Here is a 6669-nt window from a genome sequence, read left to right on the forward strand (position 1 = left end):
AATCTGTGTCTCTGGGTCCAGCTTCCAGATAGCAGAGTTGTGGGGAAAGGAGAGGTAACCCTGAGGGGTGGGTAAGCGCAGGACGCTGGAGTCAGTTCAATCCCAGCTCTACCACACACTTGTTGTGTGACCTTGGGAAGGTAACCTAACAGCCTTGTGCCTCAGTGTCTCCATCTAGAAACTGTTCCTACCACCTTGGCTTGTTGTGCAGCTTCAGCGAGAGCAACCACAGAAAGCACAGCACCTGGCATGCAGCAAGCACTTAGGCAATGCTATCAGAAAGCAAAGCCAGTTGGAAGGGTTGTGGGTATTTCTTTCCACTTTAGAATTATTTCCATTATGGCTGTTCTAAGGTTGTTTGCGCAATGCAATCAAAACAAAACGAAAACCATAGTATCTATGTACATAGATGTATATGAATAGAGGCTGAAACCAGATGTTACTCTGTGGAGGGGTGTGTGATGGGGCTGCTCCCGGGATGCCGCGGCTGGCCCCAAAACGTGCCATTCCTGGAGGTGTATCTTTAGAACAGCTGATAGGAGATGCAGCTGCTTTCCTCTCTGAGGTTATGCTAACCCATGTCAGAACTAAAAACCTCAGCAAGCCGAGGAAATGGGAGGAGGTGAGCAAGCACAGCTCCTGTGTCAGAGAGAGTGTCTGTTGTTTCTGGGGAAGCCCAGCACAGGCACGACTCAGGCCCACCTGCACAGCTGACACAGATCCCATTCCCCTCGACACTGATGGCGCCTTGCAGCCAGAGGCCTCAGCAACTTAGGGCTGCCGTGGCCCCAGAGGGAGGAAAGTCTGCCCCTGTACGCGGAGGGGGAAGCCATGCCCTCCCAATCTGCTTTCTCCCTTGTCTCTGAGCTCCGGTCCTAACATTAGATTTGCCGTGTGCAGGGTGGGGCGGGGGGAGGGGTGCCTCAGGTACAGAACGTAAGGAGGTGCTGTCAGGAGCCAATGGACCCTGCACCTCGCTCGAATCTGCCTCTGACTCTATGAGCCAGGCTCTGTTATTATCTCAAAGTCCAAACAAAATGAAAAGCACAAGCCTCAGAGAGCACAATGTTACTTGCCCTGGAAAGTAGCAGAGCCGAGATTTGAACCCAGGCATGTCAGGCTCCAGGGCCCACTGGCTTAACCACTGACCCATCCTCTCCCCCTGGGCACATGGACATCTGCCTGAACCTCAGGTGACCAGCATGGCAGAAAACACGCTGAAGCTGAGTTTGCAGGCTGGAGCTGGGGTCCCGACTCTGTCCAGGCTCACTGGATGACTTTGGTCAAGTCCCTTCCTTTCTCTGTGCCTCGGTTTCACTGTCTGCGGAAGTTGATGGCTGTACCGGAGCAGGAGCTACAAACTGCAGTGCCCACCAGGTCCGGGCAGGCCAAGCTAGTGAGGGCAGGAGGGAGGTGGGAGTAGGTGGGTGACAATAGGGAGTGGGGGAGCCCGAGGTGATCTGGAGACTACGAGCCAACTTGGGGAGAACTGCCCAGCTCCAGCCAAATGTCACTTGAAGGGGTTTGGGCCCAGTGTGGCCTGATCCTTCAGTCTTTGGAGAGAAACCGGAATCTGATTTTTATATTTGAATCTAAATTGTTAAAAGTTGAAAATGAATTCAAATGGATTTCAAGCCCTTTGAGAGTCAAAGCCTACAAAGGGCCAGACACCGCCCATGGGCCTCTCACTGACAACCTCCAGACCCCATGTCAGAGCCTTTGGGTGTTCCCCAATATCCATATGCCCCTTTAGTGGAATATAACCTCATATTTTTAGCTGGGCTCATAGCTCCCCAGAATAAAGACATCATTTCCTAGTTTCCCTGGCAGTTAAATGTGGCCACATGACCAAGTGCCCCCATCTGCCCGACAGGGAGATCACAAAGGCTAACATTGATATGGGGCACGTGCTGTTGTCAACACTTTACTGCATTAACTCCTTCATGCTCACAGCAGCCCCACAGTAGATACTATTTTATCCACTTTTTCCAGATGAGGAAACTGAAGCACAGACACTGAAGTTCACAAAACCAGAGAGAAACAAAGCCAGGATTCTCCTCAGACAAGCAGCTTTGTTATCTCAGTGGGTCCTTTCACCCCAGAAGACAGGTTTGGGCTTGGCAGCAGCAGGGATGGGGTTCAAGACAAGGGCACATGTCCTTGGGCCCCCAGCACAGAGTCTGGCCTGGCTGAGGAGGCCCCTTGCCAATGAGGGGGGCAGGAGAGTACAGTGGACAAGAGCCCAGACTCTGGAGCCCCCAAGAAAAGAGGTCACTCCTGGGTAAGCCTACTGTGCCTCAGTGTCCTCATCTCTAAAATGGGTACATCAGGAGCTCGTGCCTGGCAGGAATAGAGGTGCATGCAAAGCACTGAGCCCAGGGCCCAGCAGAGTCTGAGGGCAGGGAGGGTCCAGGACTGTTCTAGCCCAGCCGAGCCACCAGGGAACCAGGGAGAGCTGGGGGCTTGAGGGGCCTGCAGGGGGTGTCTCAACCCACTGGTGCCAGTGCAGGCACCGGGCAGGGATCAGAAAATGTATGTTCCAAGCTCTCCCCTTCAGCAGCCCTGTCCTGACTCCCAAATCTGCAGGGTTCCCCAAGGGTCTCAAGGAACTCCTGATGGGGCGTGAGGACCAGACTGGTGGAGGGCAAGCCTGGGAGGCTGGGGCCCAGCCAGGACCCCACCCCACCCCGTTTGAGAGGTCCCTCTGTGCCAGCCCTGCCCTGCCCCCACTTGCCATCTGTCCTGGTTCCCCCAGCTGCTGGGTTTGCTCACGTGATGCCCCATCTGCTGTGAGTCAGAGGAGGGGTTCACTGGGCCACCTGGAGGATGGGATTAGGGGTGCTGAGTCCTGCAGTTCAGGAGGATTTGGGTCTGTGGGGCCACATTTCTCCCATTCCCCTACCTGCACCCCCAGCATCCCCACTGCCTCCTCCATGCCCTGCCTCAGAGCCCTGCCATGGAGAGAAGCCCATCTGCATCCCTGAAAGGGGCGCAGTTCCCACCACCTGCACGCAGCTTTTGCTGCGGATGAAGTGATCTGGGGCCTGGTTCAGATGGAGCACCGTCCATGTGGTCCCCTTCATGGCTGTCCCTGCCCTCCCCCTTCCATCTTTGTCATGCCGGGCCCCGCTGGGAAGGCCACCCCCCACTACACACAGACCCGGCCACAGCCCCGCCCCCTCTGCCCCAGCCCTGCATTTCCTTATTGGCCCCACTCAACCTGCTTCTCTCCAGGCTGAAGAGGAGGCCTTCAAGACTGGACTCCTATGTCCTCAGCCCACAGTAGCTGTGTGACCTCTGGCGAATCACTGCCGTCTCTGGGCTCCTCTCCATCTAGACCCAAGGCCTCCTGCCGTAGTTTCTGAGTTAATTGGTTTTGGATGATGTCCAGCTTTGGTCATTTTTTTCAAGCCTCTCCTACCAGGTGACTTCAGTGTTAGGGAAGAGGAAGAGTGGTGTTTTCTTCCGGAGGGTCTTGGGTATCAGGCTCCCATTTCTCCCCCAGCCTCAGTCACTGGCTCAGCCTTTCCCCTGGAGGTATAGGGTACTTGGGGACAAATGATCCAGAAGGCAGAGGTTCCAGAGGGTCAACGTCTGTGCCCGTCAGTGGTGGAAAGTGAAACCTTTGCTGGCTGAACACCCAGAGGCTGCACCTGCTGCTACACAAACACGCCTCCGAGCAGCAGGAGGCCTGAGGTCAGCCTCCGGCGGGCACGCAGCCAGGGCCACCCCACCCCAGCCATGCTGAGCCTCTGCCAGAGTGAGGGGTCAGGAATGTACCACAGTCACCCATGGGGTGGGCCACAGGATGTCACAGAAACAGCCCAGCCCTGGAGACATGCAGACCAGGGGTCCTGTCCCCCCTCCATCACTGACTCGCAGTGACCTTGGGCAAGTCCCTTTCGACTCTGAGCCTCAGTGGGCCTAGTCTTAGCAGCAATACAGTAAATAAAGTGCCCAGCCCAGGGTCCAGCCTAGAGTTAGAGCAGCAAACTGCACCACAACAGGAAGAGGAAAAACAAAAATAAAAGATAAGCTGATTTTTCTTTCTTCCAGTGCTTGCCGAAGTCCATAAATAATGCCTAAGGTTAATAAATCAAGAAATAGCAGTATAAGCATGTTATTTATTGCCCTGGAGGTAACCACCACATAAATTAAAATAAGTGGTAGACTCTGAGGAGGGGGTTTGCAGGAAACTGGGCCTTTTGATAAGTGTTATTTACCAGTGCATGTTTTTAAATATCTATCTCTTAAAAGTATTTATTAAAAAGTGACTCAGCCCTTGCAGTGTTGTTTTGGGAGGTCACCACTCTTTTTTTTTTTTTTGGCTGCGTTGGGTCTTCGTTGCTGCACACGGGGGCTACTCTTAGCTGTGCTGCGCGGGCTTATTGCGGTGGCTTCTCTTGTTGCAGAGCATGGGCTCTAGGAGTGCAGACTTCAGTAGTTGTGCCACGTGGGCTCAGTAGTTGTGTCTCGTGGGCTCTAGAGCGCAGGCTCAGTAGTTGTGGCACACGCGCTTAGTTGCTCCGCGGCATGTGGGATCTTTCTGGGCCAGGGCTCGAACCCATGTCCCCTGCACTGGCAGGCGGATTCTTAACCACTGTACCACCAGGGAAGCCCCGGGAGGTCACCACTCTTAACAGAAGTATTTGGGGCCTACAACGCCAAAATAAGTCAAAATAAGCCTTATTTTGACTCCACTCAAGTTGTGGAGTCAGGCTGCTAGGGTTCAAATCCCTGCTCTGCAACTGACAAGCTGTGCCACCCTGGGCACGTTATTTAACCACTCTGTGCCTCAGTTTCCTCATCTACTGAATAGGAATAATAATAATTCCAGGCTCCTAGCATATATAATTGTGAGACGTTATCATTATATATTTATAACTCGTATACGCAATTGTTTTACAAAAATAGGGTTATTATGCTATACATAGTGTTTTATAACTTGCTTTCTTTTCTCTTGCTAAGATATAATGGATATCATTCCAGGCCAGTACATAGAGTTCTATTTCATTCTTTCTAATTGACGCAAGAATTCCATTGCACACAATGTAAAATTTATTTTTCCATAACCCCCTATTGAAGGAAATTTAGGCAGTTTCCAATTTTTAGTATAATATGCTTCACAGCAATGAATATATATTTTGGACACACATGGGGCTATTTCTGAAGAATAGATTCCTATGAGGGGAATTGCTGGGTCAGAGTTTGTGCAGTTAAAACTTTTATAGATACTGCTAAATTGCCCTCCCTAAAAGTAGTACCAGTTTAGATTCTCACTAATACTGTGTGAAAGTGCCCATTTTCCCATACTCATACCACTGTTTTTTATGCCAGTCCGGAGAGGGCTGATGCCATTGTTTTTTTTTTTTAAATGAAAGCTTATTTATTTATTTATTTATTTATTTATTTATTTTTGGCTGTGTTGGGTGTTTGTTTCTGTGCGAGGGCTTTCTCTAGTTGCGGCGAGCGGGGGCCACTCTTCATCGCAGTGCGCGGGCCTCTCACTGTCGCGGCCTCTCTTGTTGTGGAGCACAAGCTCCAGACGCGCAGGCGTAGTAGTTGTGGCTCACGGGCCTAGTTGCTCCGCGACATTTGGGATCTTCCCAGACCAGGGCTCGAACCCGCGTCCCCTGCATTGGCAGGCAGATTCTCAACCACTGCGCCACCAGGGAAGCCCTGATGCCATTGTTTTAATGTACCTATCCGTAATTGTGAAGGAGTCTGAACACCTTTTCATAACTTTACTTTCCATTTTTATTTCTTCTTGTGTGAAACAACTGTATATATCCTTTACCCATTTTTAATGGGCCTTTTTTCACTGATTTATTTTCTTACGGATCTGTAGGACCTCTTTTCATATTAAAAATCTTAATTCTTTAATACACATGAGGCAATATTTTCCAGTAGTCTACTGTATGCTTTTTAGCTAAATTCTCCGTGTCTTTGGTCATAAAGTTTTACATTATTATATAGTCAAACATAATGTTCCTTTATGAATTTTGGCCCTCATGTCTTAGCTTTTACTGGTTGGACTTTATTAAAAATATTCTTCTATATTTTACTTTAATATTTTTATAGTTTTTGTATAACATTTAATCCATCCATCTTTAATCCATCTGGAATGCTTACATGTGTGTATATCGTGTGAGGTAAGGATCTAATTTTATTTCCTTCTAAATGGGGAGCCAGTTGTCCCAACATTTATTGATTGATCCATCCTCTCCCGGCTGACTTGCGATGTCCCTTTGCCAAATGTAACTCTCTGACATTTTAAGCACCCTTGTTGTGACCGGCACGTGGCAGAACTCTATAAATGCTGACTTTGGGAGCAACCGAAATGACAGCTAAATGAGACCAGCATATACTATCATGCAGCAAAGCACGAATCTCAGAATTTAAAACTGGCAGTGAATATGAAGTGGCTCCCAATATAAATGAATATCTGTGGCTTTGGTTTTTGTTTTCAAATTGGCTTTATCTCCCTGCAATAAAATTTCCACATTTTAAGTGTACAAATCAATGACTTGACAAATGTGCACGCTTGTGTAGCAAACACCCCAATCAAGATATAGAGCATTTTCATCTTTCAAGAAACTTCCTTTGTGCCTTTGGAGTCAACCTCCCCTCCACTCCCACCCCAGGCAACCATGATACTAAACTGTGTGC

Source organism: Balaenoptera borealis, assembly GCF_965194805.1.
Source record: "Balaenoptera borealis genome assembly, chromosome: 19".
Classification (NCBI taxonomy): Eukaryota; Metazoa; Chordata; class Mammalia; order Artiodactyla; family Balaenopteridae; genus Balaenoptera; species Balaenoptera borealis.